The sequence below is a fragment of the Podarcis vaucheri genome (assembly GCF_965113315.1).
Source record: "Podarcis vaucheri genome assembly, chromosome: 10".
Lineage (NCBI taxonomy): Eukaryota > Metazoa > Chordata > Lepidosauria > Squamata > Lacertidae > Podarcis > Podarcis vaucheri.
In genome coordinates, this window is record NC_138748.1 from 29,699,249 (window position 1) to 29,714,514 (window position 15,266).

Consider the following 15,266-nt stretch of genomic DNA (forward strand, 5'->3'; position numbering starts at 1 on the left):
GCATCTTGTATACTTTTTGTTTAGTACTTGAAAATATAATAGGATATGGACAGATAGTTACCGTATTTTTTGCACCATAACACTCACTTTTTTCCTCCTAGAAAGTAAGGGGAAATGTCCTTGCGTGTTATGGAGTGAATGCCTGCGGGTGGCGGGGGGGATCTGCTGCAGTCGTGAGCAGAGGATCCATGGTTCCCCTTCCTTCCCTCCTCCGTAGTTACAAAGCACGGATCCACATGGATCCTCAGGATTTTTGCATTGGGCTACTCCAAACTCACTGTCAGATCACATGTCTGTGGCCACAGCATGAACCACAAAAATCATATATCCACTATTTTGTTTAGAATATTTTTTTTCTTGTTTTCCTCCTCTAAAAACTACGTGCGTGTTATGGTCCGGTGCGTGTTATAGAGCGAAAAATACGGTATTTTATCATAAATTATCTGTAAGATTTATCATGCCACCTGACATGAACATGAAATGTTTCAATGTGGGGGGTTTTTTAATTCACATTTGTATGAATGCAAGTAGACGCCTCTGCGTTGAAAGAGGCACACAAAAAAGCCTGCAAACCTGTGCTCAAACATGGGATTCTCAGGGCTAATGGGCACTGCGGCTAAGATGGGATTCTCAGGGCTAATGGGCACTGCGGCTAAGAGTTGCCTGCATGCGCCTGTTCCATCCCCACATTTTAAAGTGTTCAAGTGTCTTTCTGGACATGGCTATAGTGTCTGCTGACAGCTGGGATTCTTGCAAAGATTGCTGGACTAGGTGGACCTTGTATTGATCCATCAAAACAAGAGTTTGTGCTTGGGTTTGCAGTATTTTAAGTCAAACTTCCCTTTCTGCTTTGCATTCTTTCCCATTTCAGACCACAGCATAACATAAAGTATCTAAAATGAGGAATAAGAGAATCGAGTTGGGTTGTAGTGTCCATAGCATTCCATGATGCTGTCGTCTACCATGAATGAAAGTTGGCAAGATTATTTTAAGCTCTTTCCTGTAAAACCTATGCCCACAAACTCTGTGGCCACCTAAGAGATTCATAATAATAAAGAGTGTATTACCTGAGAGAGTAGGTGGGCCAGGAAAAGTTTGATGACGAAAGCTCCAGCTAACTTAAGCCAAGTGCTGTGGAGTCAGCCATTGCCCCCAGTTCATTAGAACATTTTACCCAAGGGAAAACTTTTTTAAAAAATGTGCTCTACTATATTCAGGGCTGGCCACCCCCATGCTGAAGCTATGCAGTTTCTGAGTGGTTAATACCTAGATGGAAGATTACTGGGAACCACATGTATACCTCCTTGGATTTCTTAACATAAAAGGGGGGGGGGTGTAAGGTACAAAACATCCTTAAATTTATTGGTATGTATCTGGGGTTTCTAGAACTGAATATCTGTTCATACCATCTAATAATAATATTTATACCCCGCCCTCCCCAGCCAAGACTGGGCTCAGGGCGGCTAACACCAGGTAAAAACAATTGATTAAAATACAACTTAAAAACAAGATTAAGTACAACATTAAAATGCAGCCTTGTTTCAGTAGAAACTCAAAAACGTTTTGGAGATGAAAACATCAAATCTTCACCAAGGCCAACTATCCAGACTGGTCCTACATGGACCAGAAAAAAGCCAGAGAAGTCCTCTTTAACCTCTCTTTAATACTATTTAATTTGGTGTCACTATTTACTGGGTTTTCTTAAGGAAGGTAGGGTTTGGGGGGGGCGTGTTTTTCATACCTACTATTTTCTAATTGGAAAAGATAAATGGCTTTGTACCAAAAGGCAAACTTTCAAGTGGGAGAACAGTACAGTACTTAAGAAAATCAGTTGTATGAGAACCTATTTATTTAGTGAAGTAGGAGTTTTGAGCCTATCTGGATGATGCCAAATTAGAAGAGTTGAGAAATGAGAAGAAATTCATACAAAGTGCAGATTTGTGATATTTGCCATCAGCTGGGCTCAAAGCTGATGGCTATGCCCCACCCACCACTATTGAATCAGTTTTTAACTGCATTGTTCTACTCTAATAACTTGTTTTTATGCATCAAACGCCTTCATTAGTTTTGATCAACTGTTCCAACATTGTGCAGTAGGTGGCAGCTGTGCACAAAATCACACTGTTCTGTTTTTAATGGGAACCTTTGGTAAAGGGGCAAAAGTTCTCTCAAGGCCCATAATAAAATGGCTTCTACAATTCAGATACCTTAGTACTGTACCTTAAAAATTTCTTAAAATGATGATATACTGAATTTTGGCCTCTATTTAATGCTGATAAAAGAAAATAAAGAGCTCAAGCAACAAAATTGGGCATTTCAGAGTTCGGTTGTTTAAAAAAAGTTGGCAGAGTTTAAATATTATTGAATGCACAATGCGATTTAATCCTGAGGTTTATAAACCAGGGTTAACTATTAGTTCTGGGGCAAATTTGCCTCCAAATTTGGCAAAAGTACCAAAAATTATATTTAAAATAGGTGTGTTGGGGTGGGTGAAACCCATTGCCCTAATGGGGGGTTGCCTTCTCCCCAATCATCAGACTGAGCATTGAATGAATGGAAAGGGAACAATAATCACCTCTCAGCTGATCAGCATAAGTCAGCTGAGGAGATGCTGTGTGGCACTGTGTGCCTGCCTTGAGTGCTTGTGTCCTGCCTTCATGCCTGAGATTGTGGGACAGTGACATCCACTTTCGGCCACACCCATCCAAAGCAGATAATTGACCAATTATCTGGACACAGGAACCACCCACCCACAGTGTCTCTTGCCAGGATTCAAACTCAGTTTGTTGGCCTTCATCCAACTCACCACTGAGTCTAGGCACCAGTCCAGGGCTTACAAGGCATCTTTCTCATTTGGATGTTATGGAAAAACAGAACTGGGTTTTTATGTAAGTAAAAAAAACCCTGCTCCTTTTCCCTTGTGGGGTACCCAAGAGCCCATATAGAGTCCTTTTGTAGGTTCTCTATTGGTAGGAGAAAATAACAGAGACCAACCAGAGAATATTGAGAAGCAAAGCAGCTAGTAAGCCTGATCTTTATTAACTGTTGCAACAGGGTGCTCCCCTACATGCAGGAGGGAGGAGGACCCCAAAAAGGTGTGCCAGTCCTTATGTAGAATTTTCAAATTGCCCACCCTCAAACTCCAGACCAACCCCCAGAAACATCATACATACATCACAGAAAAGGTGGTCTACAACAGAAATTTGAATTTTGTTGTTTTTCCTGTCTGCCAGGTTATCCGATAATGCCTTATCTGATTCCCTTTTCTGGTAGTCTGGCCATTCCTCTGAGATGGCAATTACTTAATTCCTGAGACAATGGGAAGGTTTTTTCATTTCCTCCTTCCTTGCAGAGAAACATTTGGTCAGTTTGGGAGTTATAATGGTTTCAGGACTGTCTTCCTGTGCTGCTTCAGACATCTGGTTTATATATTTATGTATGTGCATTGGTACATTTATGAACATTTATTATAAGACCTTAAAATTATTATAACAGTTTCATCAGCGTACTAATGGCACCTCACCCCAAATCTCCTAATGACTGCTCCCAATGGCTTTATCTAGATGTTAAACAGCACTGGAGACAAGATGGTACCCTGTGGCACAACTGCCAGAGGACCAAAAATCCATGAATGCTATTCTCTGAAAATGACCCTGGAGATAGAATCAAATCGCTATGGCAAACACAAAAATATTCCTGTATGCAACATTGGCGGCGAGAATCCTAGTTGCCAAAAATTGGAAAAACGAGTCAGCACGAACAAAAAAAAGAATGGCAAGAAAAATTATTTGATTACCTTGAGTTGGCTAGAATGACAGTTGCAATTAGGGATCAGTCTAAACAAAAATTTCAAAAGGAATGGGGGAAATATAGAGATTATCTTTAAAAGCAGTGCCCTCAAATTAATACCTGGACTTGTTTTGATTAACTTTTGCAAAACAAATAAAGGTGTAAAAGTCTAAAATAGAAAGAAAAGTAGGAAAAAAACAAAATGAGAAGGAAACAGTTTCTTAAATATTAAAGTAGACCTGTGTTGAGGACGAAGGAAGTCAATTAGAAGAAAACAAGAAGTGAAATATGGTTATATGTTTATTATTTGTTTAGTAATTGTATCTATGTTCGCATTTGTATATGTATTTTCTTTTTAAGTTTATTCTTAGTGTTGTGTGCTTGTGTTCAATAAAATTTATATATATAAAAAAGAGAAATATAGGATTTAATGCACTGTTCATTTCATTTTCCTACAATGGAAAATAAGAGATGCAAATGTCTCCATTCTTTAAAGATGAAGAAGCAATGGTCAAACTTAAAAAAAAAAAAATCTTCATTTAAATCACATGGAGGCTTGCCAGGAAATTGGCTAATTTAGCATTACCAAAACAAAAAGAAGACAAAATGTTAATACTTACGTGAATAAATTATTTTAATAGGATCTTAATTTCAATTTTAACACAGAGGCAGAGATAGTTGAGAGTTCTGAGTTGTGAATTTATGCCTGAATTGGGAATAGCCTTGGGGTGAGGGAGGACTGCAAGGTCTGGTGTCCAGGAATTTTATGCAGAATTATCAGTGTGGTGGTCGAAACAAAAAAATAAATAAAAAAAAATCCTTCCAGTAGCACCTTAGAGACCAACTAAGTGTTCTTTTTAAAAATCTTTATTGTTATTTTCCAGCAATTCAGGACCTACAGTTTTGCTGCTTGATTTTAGGACTCCGGTTGCTTCCAATATTTGTATGTTTATAGCTGAATAAAACAAGAAACAGTTTATAAGTCTCTAGTAAAGTGCACTATTCTCTGAAGAAAACAAACGTAGCATTGCTACCAGACTTTTCACAGGGAAGTAGGGAATGCTCAACACTGGTGAAAAGTGTAGGATTTTTGTTTCCCTGGAGAGAAACTGTGAGCTGGTGAGCGAGCCAAGATGAAGCCTATCATGTGATTTTGAAAACCAAGTATCTCAATAGGAAGTTCAGCAGAAAATGGATGCTTCCCAGCAGCAGTTTAATAAAGACCTTAAAAGCAAGCCTAAAAGAATATGATAAAGCACTGTGAGGGAAAATCTGGGGGCTGCACACAAGGAGGTGAGAGCTTTGGTCTGCTGACAGAACTTCACTACCAGATTTCACAGAGGAGAAAATGTTTGTAGATATTAACTCTGTAAGGAGGTTATTATAGATTCATTGATAGATATCTCCCAGTTGTATTTTCTGTTCCGGTAATACATTGTAATAAAAGCTCTTATCATCCTTTGTAAGTGTAAAAATAGTTGCGGAGAAATATATATTGGCCAAGGAGACATCATGCACCATTGTATACACCATATCGGAATAGTACATGCAGGGATAAAAGTACAGCATTCTCTCTCATGATAGGAAATATTGCTGCTTCAGCATATATCTATTATATAGAATAACCTCTGTTGGTTTGGTTCCACAGGATTCCTAGATGGCAATCCTAAACAAATTTACCATGGAGTAACTACATTTAATCCCGTGGAATTGAGAAGTAACCATACTTAAGATCACATTGCTGGCTAGTTAGCAACTTTCAGATGAGAGGGACATTGTTTAAAAATATGTGGAAATTCTTTCCCAAGGAACCGATTAACCATTGTGCTCAGTAAGTGATAGTGTAGTACTTTGCCGGGGATGGGGACAGGGACAGGACAGCAGCAGAGTAATAATCATCTATGAGTATTTAATTGCAGAGTTGACTTTCCCTGCTGCCTGAATTGAGAACTTTATCAGAGCTCTGAATGTGGTACCTTTTTATCATATGGCATAAAAGGAATGGCTCTCTTCCCACCTGCCTGGAAGTATTCTAAAGAACAGATGATGATGATGATGATGATGATTATTATTATTATTATTATTATTATTTTATCCATTCCCCGCCCATCTGGCTGGGTTTCACCAGCCACAATGCTTGTAATAGGAGAAAAATGGTAAATTACCGTACATGCCAGATATGGAAGGTTGCCTGCTTTCACAGTAGTTATTTGAGTGTATTTTTGCCATCAAATGTATTTTTATGTGGGGTCCAAAAAAGATGTAGAGGGTGCATATACTACTTTAAATGCAGCCCTGTTTTTCATGCGCAGGAGTGCATCTCTCAGATACACGCCACAAGGGATTGTGGGAAATCATCTGGTGAGGAATGAGGCACTCCTGCAAACTAAAGGAGAACATGGGAAAGAATAAGGAACAATTTATTTAGCAGATATACGGTATTCCACAGTGTAAAAACAAGTTATGCTGCTTGACTGCTCTTTAGACTGCAGGGCTGGCTACTTTCTAAAACAATATAGGTCACAGGTGAAAATATGTCGTCTATGCCGTCTAATCTCCATCACAAAAGCACAACACAATAGCTGTTCTTTCTTTTAAGAGTGCAAGGACTGGAATAATAGGGGCATGACAGGTCAAGATTGAGATGCCTTGGGAGAAAGAGCAGCAGATGCAGGCCCCAACCACACAGACAATGATATGTGAGCAATTTAAGGCTGCAATGCATAGCATACTTAAAAGTACGGACCAGAACATGGTTACAATCAGGATGCAGAACAAAAGACCTAAGAAGGCTACCCTCTTGCAGGATATTTGGTTGTGGCTTTCTTTATTTTTAACAAAACTACTAGAAAGTTAACTCTTAAGCAAGATAGAAATAAATGATATACAGATTTTTATTTGTTAACAACAGCTTATTCCTGGTTATCCAACACTGTGCAATGAAATAGAATAATGGTTCCAGTTGTACTAAAAATGATTAAGAATCTTGCAGGTTGACTAGATACATTCCTATCAATAAATTCTGAAGTTAATTGTTTCCTAAATATATAATTTTGGTAAATAATAAATTCACATGTCTATTTAATTTTAATAATTTTGGCATAACAAAAATTGTGCTAATATAAAAACTCTGAGCAACGTTTATCCGATATGTTGCTTTGTTACGCATGCATTCCTGGACTCACATGTGCACAGCCAGTGCTCATGTATGTTTGTATACACACTGCTGAGAGGTTTTAGGAGCTTTTGCTGGAGTTAGGATGTGTGCTTGTTATGGATGGGTGCTAACCCTTACCCTTATGCCCACAAGAAGCTCATCCACAAAGAAATAAAGAAAGCTTGGTTTATTATAGAAAATAGGAGTGACAGAAAATGCTGCTTTAGACAGCAAAGTTACAGTCTAAGCAGGTAGCAAATTACGATACATACACACCTTAATTAAAGAGTAAAAGATTCCCTAACTATTCTAAAGGCCTTCAGGAACATGGGCATGACACCTTTGCCATAATAAACCCACACTAGGAGGAGAACCTTTTAATGAAATGGAAAGAGGAGAGTGCAAAATATGGTCTGAAGCTCAACATTAAAAAAATGAAGATTATGGCCACTGGTCCCATCACCTCCTGGCAAATAGGAGGGGGGGGGAAATGGAGGCAGTGAGAGATTTTACTTTCTTGGGTTCCATGATCACTGCAGATGGTGACAGCAGTCACGAAATTAAAAGACGCCTGCTTCTTGGGAGAAAAGCAATGACAAACCTAGACAGCATCTTAAAAAGCAGAGACATCACCTTGCCAACAAAGGTCCGTATTGTTAAATCAGCCCTGAGTGCTCACTGGAAGGACAGATCCTGAAGCTGAGGCTCCAATACTTTGGCCACCTCATGAGAAGAGAAGACTCCCTGGAAAAGACCCTGATCCTGGGAAAGATGGAGGGCACAAGGAGAAGGGGACGACTGAGGACGAGATGGTTGGACAGTGTTCCCGAAGCTACCAGCATGAGTTTGACCAAACTGCGGGAGGCAGTGGAAGACAGGAGTGCCTGGCGTGCTCTGGTCCATGGGGTCACAAAGAGTTGGACACAACAAAACAACAACAGAAGGAGAAAGCGGGGGGGGGGGGGATATACCTGCCCTTAGAGCGGAGCCTAAGTATACTGAGTCCTGGGGAGCACTGAGTAAGTGCTGCCCTTTTGGAGCTATGAGAGCCAACTAGCCTTTGAATCTAGGCCTTTAAATACCATTTTGTCAAGGCATGCCAGAGGAGGGGGAGGTGGTTGTGAATTAAGTGGTTGGACAGTGTTATAGAAGCGACCAACATGAATTTGACGAAACTCCGGTAGACAGTGGAAGGTGCTCTGGTCCACGGGGTCACGAAGAGTCAGACACAACTAATCGACTAAACAACAACAACAATTTCCATAATTCCTTTCAGAATAGTGACAAATGGTTAAAACTGGCCACCCTGTCTGCTTAACAAAAGGGTGAAAGACTTTGATAGGGAGCAATTATTTGAACCTAGGCATCTCTCTCTCTGTCTGTGACCTGCCTTCAAATCACCTTCATTGAGGGGATGGATCTCATTGAGGAGTTTGAGTATCCTGCACTTGACAGCTAAATTTGCATGTGTTGATCCTTAAGTCAGATGTGTGTGAACTCAGGATATTCCTGAATGCCTTTCAGCAGGTGGCCAGAGGCTTGTTTGATGGTATCATGGAGGATATAGTGTCATATTATAGTTATGTCAATCTTATGCCTATGCCATGATCTACAAACTGTATTCTAAGTTCAGATTCACTCAGAGCTTGTAACTCAAATCTGATCATATTATTAATACTATTTCCCAGTAGTTTTTATTCATACACTTTATGAAATAGGGTAGGGGAAAACAATGTGGCAGTTGAAAGCATATAGCTACCAAGACAACATTTAATGAACAAAAGTGTGCTAATAGCACAAATTAGCTTTCACACACTAATTGGTTTGACTTTTCTCGGAAGATTCAGGTTATATAAGCACCAGATCTAGCAATATGACAAAATTAAGAGAGTGCCAGAGAATTCCATAACCAGATTGTGGGACATTTCTTCATCTCCAATATTGCTTTGCTGGAGTCTTTGAAGGCATAGACAGTGGCGTAGCGTGGGGGGCGCAGGGGGGCCCGGCTGCACTGGGCGCAACATCTGGGGGTTAGGGTTAGGGTGCACAAATCCACGGGTTAGGGGGCGCAAATTACTTGCCTTGCTGACAACCCACGCTACGCCACTGGGCATAGAACAGATAACATAAAGGAGGTGTTTAAGATGGATAAAAAAACAGGATTCCAGGTGGAAAAATCAAAACTAGAGACAGAATTGTTAGAACCAAAGACTAAGTTATTATCAAGAATGTATAACTTGCTGCTTAAATGGAACACCCAGGATGAGACAGTTAAATCAGCCATGATAAAATGGGCTCAAGACATTGGGTACAACATTATGTTTGAAGACTGGGAAAAGTTATGGACCACCTGTATGAAATTTACGGCATGTAATGCCTTGAAAGAAAATATTATGAAAAGGATATACAGGTGGTACATGACCCCAGTCAAGCTTGCTAAGATATATCACTTGTCGGACAATAAATGTTGGAAATGTAAGGAGGCTGAAGGGACATTCTTTCACCTTTGGTGGACTTGTCCAAAAGTGAAGGCCTTCTGGGAAATGATTTATAATGAGTTTAAAAAGGTGTTTAAGTACACCTTCCCTAAGAAACCAGAGGCCTTCCTCTTGGGCATTGTAGGCCAAAAGGTGTTAAAGAAGGACAGAACGTTCTTTATGTATGCAACTACAGCAGCAAGAATTCTTATCGGAAAACATTGGAAGACTCAAGATTTGCCCACACTGGAAGAGTGGCAAACGCAATTGATGGACTATATGGAATTGGCCGAGATGACTGCCAGGATCCGAGATTTGGGAGAAGAAGCAATGGAGGAGGACTGGAAAAAATTTAAGGACTATTTGCAAAAACTTTATAAATTATATGAATTATAAGAATTCGCATGATTTGGAAAGATTAGCTCCAGCAATGAGAGTGGATGATATATGAAACTAAATAATAATTAATGAAAGGACTAATGTTTAAATGTTTAAAATGACACTATATTTGTTTTTAGAGTAAATTGACAATAAGTAATTTAAACTTAAAATGCAATTATTTGAAAGTACAAAAGAAACGCATGAAACAAGGTTATAATTTGCTGATATTTTTATTGTCAAGAATGCATTGCGGGGGAGATGTGGGGAAGTCCGGTAGAAGATTGAAATAAGTTCTGAAATGATCCACTTTTCTTTCTTTTCTTTTCTTGTTGTTAATGTTTCTTTGTATATCTGACCGTATATCTTTATCTGGAAAAAATGCAATAAAAAATATTATAAAAAAAAAAATAGAACAGATAACATAATACAAAATAATAATTACAAGCACAAACCAGCAGCCATATCCAATGCATGTTTACAAAACGGCAAGTGCATTTGCTTGGGACCAGGCCCCATCAAATTCAGTAGGGCATACTTCGGACCTAGGGTGGGATCCGACAGGCTTTTATCTTTGTTGGGGTAACGGCGGTCCTGTTCTCCTGGTGACTCACCTCCCTGTCTCGCCCGAAGCGAGCACTCCTCCTGCGAGACTCAGGTCTCTCCTTTTCTCAGACCTGAGTCTCTGCACCTCAGGAGATGTTGGTAGGTTACTAGACCCAGAGATCGCCTCAGCCTCTCCTGACCCAACTGGTAGTGGAGCAGCTGTGATTGCCCAGGTGAAGGCAACGAGGAAATCCCCGCATCTGGAGCCAGGGCAGGCTCAGGCCCCTGACTCAGCCCAGCTGGTGCTTGTTGCATGGGAATCTGTGCAGACTGGGGCTCTTCAGAATCAGGCCCCAGACTCGGTTCAGACACTGCCTGAGGCAAAGGATCCGGTGAGGACTGAGATTCCTCTGGTTCCGAGCCTGAGTCCGAGTCCCAGGCCATCACAAGTGGTAAAACTGGAAATAAATTTGGATAGTAATTCAGATGAAATTCAGTATTAGTTTGAATAATAAGTTAATAATCCATTTTGGTGAAATTCAGTATTAACTGTGATTAGTTTTACTCACTGTGCACATTGTGCCAGTATGACTATTTTCAAAACTGTCATTCTGTTTTATTTAAAATATTTATATCCTGCCTTTCTATCAATGAACCTCCAGGTGATTTACCATATGTGACTTTAAATCAGTCCATCAATTAGCATTAAATATAAAACACAGAGTAACAGATCAACCACAACAGATAAAAATTAAGCCCCAAATTATTATTTGAAAGTCATGGAAAGTGAGCAGGGAGCCTCTTTGGGGTGAGCAGGTTGCCACCTAGACACTACTATTTCTTCAGAGGAGCAGGTGGCATCAGCAGGGCCTCCGCTGCTTGACATAGTGCCTGAACAGGTTCATATGGAAGCAGTGAAGCAGGAACATAGGAGAGCAATGTCATAGCAGCAGCGATAGCCATCTGCTGACATGGTATTTACCAATGTTGTAAACTTTGGGGGGTTGGGGGGTTGCTCCAGCTTGGCACATGATCCCTTAGGCTAGGCTCAGGCAGTGACTGACCCAAGGTCACCTAGCAAACTTGATGGCTCATCAGAGATGTGAAACCAGGACTTCCTAACCAAAGTCCAGCCTGCTTACTGCTCTACCAGTCATTGGCAATTCACTACTATATGACTGCCAGTTGATTCTAATAAAATGGGTACTATCCAATGGGTATTATTGATAAAATGGGTATTATCCATGCTCTGTGGTATGATACAATATCATACACACCGTATGTACACATTTGTTCATGAACCAACGTAGTTACCTTTACATTATCTTTGGAGTCTGTAGCTATGGGAACAATGATGATGAGCTCCTACATGTCTAAATTTATCTCTATGGCAGCAGGAAGCCTTTAAGGTATATCAGCCCCATACCATTTAGGGCAGGTATGTCCAAAGTCTGTTTCAGGGGCCCCGGTGGCAGTTTATTTCCTGGGGTAAAATCCTAAAAAACACCTCAGCAACTTCAGTGCTAAAAATCCTCAACAACTTTGGTTGGCCCTTTGGTGGTCGGCTCTTCACTTCATCAAATCTGGCCCTCTTTGAAAAAAGTTTGAACACCACTAGGGTGTTAAAGGTAAGACAAGGGTAAACATATTGATAATCTGTGTTAAATCAACAGGGAGGAAATATGATCAGAATACCTCACGCCAGCATTTATCTGGCGTTAAGAGTATATTGCAGCATCTCAAAGGTTAACAGATGTTCCTGCACAATCTTATATTGGAAGCAAGCCCCACTGAGTTGGAGGGAATTTTGTCCCTTGGAAGTTTAAGAATTGCAGTCTTATTGGTGGTTTTTCCCCCTGCCTAGAACTAATTTCATCAGATGCAAAATAATGTCTATTGCTGTAGCTGAAATTATCTCTTGAGTTTCCAGTGTTTTTTGTTTATTATTCTTGTTGTAGTAGTAGTAAAATCTAAGGTAAAAATGCAGCCTCCCATTTCTTCCTAAACATTGACCCCCATGCCCTTGGAGAGAAGGGATTATGCGAAGATCAACCACAGAAACCAGTACACTTGTATGTAAACTGTTTTATCAATTGTGACCCTAACAGTGCAAGCCTATGCATGGCAGCTCAAAAGAAAGAAAAAAAAAGAAATCAAGGGTGGTAGTAAGTCTTACAGCAAAACCAACTGAGAGCCGTGTGGAACCTAAGAAGACCAACGCATTTATTATGCCATAAGCTTCCGTGGACTCAAAACCACGATATAATAAAACTGCTAGCTAGGCTTTTTTTAAGGAGCCGCGCAGGACTCTTGACTGAATTCCCTCAGCAAAGAGAGAATTGCATAGGAATGCAGCCCGAGCGTATTTATTCAGGAGGCGATTCCGTTGACATGCAAATCAGGGGATAACCGTCGCGCTCACAGTGACCCCCCTCCCCGCCCTGAAAAAAACGCGCCCCCCTTTCCTGGTGCTGTGATTTCCAGGAGCTTGCAAAACGCCTCCCCCCCCCCGCCCAAAAGCAGGCGTTGCATAGCAACGGCGAAAGGTGGCGCCCTCGAAGGCGAGGCCTAGGCGGTCTGTGGGTGGCGGTTGCTGCTGCCGCCGCCAACCTCCTCTCTTCTTCCCCCTTCCCTCTCCCGCTGGGCAGGGCGAGGAGCCGCACACCGAGGGAGACCGGCGCTCTCCCCCCGCCCCTCCGCTCGCGCTCTTTCTCCCTTCAGCCCTTCTGTTCCTTTGCTCCGGAAGGAGTTGCCCGCTTGGCCTAGGAAGTTGTCCTGGGCAGAGTCCGGCCCAGAGCGAGGCCTGTGGCTGCCGCTCTCGGGAAACGGCAGCTCTCGGGGTTGGAGACCAGGCAGCGAAGGACTCCTCCGGGCTGCTCCCTTCGGCCACCCGGAGGTGCCTTGGCCTCATGAAGAAGGTAAGCGCCGGAATCTGCGGCGGCGGCAGCTCACCCCCCCCCACTTGCCCCGGGCCGGGCGCCTCCATTGCGGGGAGCTCCCTCCGCTTTCTCCGCTCGCTTCCTCGGCCTGGCTTGGCGGGCTGAGGGGGCCGCTTTCTTTTTTCGGCTGCAGGGTGGGAAGGCGGGCTGTGTGTGTGTGTGTGTGTGTGTGTGTGTCTCCCCCCCAACCCCCCCCCGCCCATTCCCCCTCAGTGTTTAGGAGGAGAAGCCGAGGGAGAGAAGCGGGAAGGCGGCGGCGGTTCTTGCAGACGCCGGGACAAGGCTCGGGAGAGGGGGCAGAGGGGTGGGAAGGGCGGCGGGTGCCTGAGGGAGGGAATGTGTGTGAGTGTGAGTGAGAGAAAGTGCTTGGTGTGCAGAACGTGAAGCGCTTCTGGTGGGGTGAGTAAGTGGCGGCGGCGGACTGGTGTAAACAGTCTGCCGCCCTGACTGCGGTTTAAGGCTGGGCACCTCCCGGGGCTCGGATGGTCCTGTAATCACACGGGGTGATTTGCCTTGGAGGCTGCGACCGTCGAGGTGTGTTGACGCCAAGCGTTTCTTTCCCAGGTGTAGGTCTCAGGGGTCGTCTAGCGTCTTTCTCCTCCTGGTTTTTTTGGTTAAGAGGCAGTTTGTCCCTGGATCCTACCTAGTTAGGGGTGGAGAATAACCTCCATAGACCATTCACTCCTTCCCGTTTGTCCGTGCTTAAAGTTGCTTATGTGTGTTTTGGCTGTAGAAAGGCAGTGAGTGCATGTATACTGTTTTCACCTGGAAGAAAAACTTAACCTGCCTTTTCATGGTAAAACGTACGCAGAAGTAGAACTGCATTCTTCCAGAATGTTGTTACTTGCATAAAATATAGCAATGCCTTCACATTTTAGCTAGTTACCATTAAAGATTTTGGGTGTGGGTGTTGTCCCCGCCCCCGCCCCCCGTGCATGAAAAACTTGTGGGACAAAATGAATACCAATTGAATCTGAATTTTCTTTTGAGAATAAAGGCCTTTTTTTCATCTCAGCTAATGTATAGTGTTAGGAGAAGAACATGGACTTAGGGAAGCAGATTTAAGTGCCCATACAAAGACTTCGTTCTGAAAACCAAAAGGAGATGAGGACAAAAAATGATCCCTGGTGTTGGCAGTATTTTGTTCTGCACCAGCAAATAGAAAGTATTATGATAAAAAATGTGTCCCATAGAATTTTTTATAACAACTGATACAGGGAAGCATACTTAAGTGCCTTTTTCCCCCGCACCACACACATGAACATGTTTAGGGACACACTGAGATATATTTGGGGTAGAATTTATTTATTTATTTTTGCTTGGAGGAATGCAATATCAATTCAGTGGAGCTATGCAATACTGAACATTGGAATGATGGGTACAAGTTAAACTCTTTTTCTTATATTTGAAATATAAATTTAATCTTTAATCACATCAGTGTTAGTTGAGTCCCCTTTGGGGATGTGATAGGTGTGTCCCATGCCTAGGATGACAGCTTGCCTTCTGTTATGGACAGGGAGGATCTTGGGGAATACAGGTGTCTCTCTGAGGAAGCTACTTATCTGCAAGTGGGGGGAAGATCCTGGTAGTGGGTGACGATCATTGGGAACATAGATCAGGCATCCCCAACCTGCGGCCCTCCAGATGTTTTGGCCTACAACTCCCATGATCCCTAGCTAACAGGACCAGTGGTCAGGGATGATGGAAATTGTAGTCCAAAACATCTGGAGGGCCGAAGGTTGGGGATGCCTGACATGCTGGGTTTGTGGTGGATGTGCAGACAACAGGTGACTTGCCTGTCTCGAATGAAGGTTGCAGATGATGTCTGTTGCCTAGATAGTCTGATAGATAGGATGGGGGGGGGTCAGTTGTCACGGTGCATGTTGGCACCAGTGACATGGAGAAATGTGGTTGAGAGTTCCTGGAAATAAAATTTAGATTGCTAGGTAGGGTGTTGAAAGCCAGGACTTTCGAAGTAGA

The 15,266-nt window shown here is 42.3% G+C and overlaps 1 protein-coding gene across 1 annotated transcript in view; it reads left to right on the top strand.

The window, feature by feature from the left end:
• Nucleotides 1-13,107: 13,107 nt before the first annotated feature.
• FRS2 (fibroblast growth factor receptor substrate 2) overlaps nucleotides 13,108-15,266 on the top strand; it is a 41,194-nt gene continuing 39,035 nt past the window's right edge. The window contains exon 1 of the mRNA XM_082241117.1: nucleotides 13,108-13,265. The gene's annotated coding sequence lies outside the window, so the exon portion shown is untranslated. The remainder of the gene's footprint in view (nucleotides 13,266-15,266) is intronic.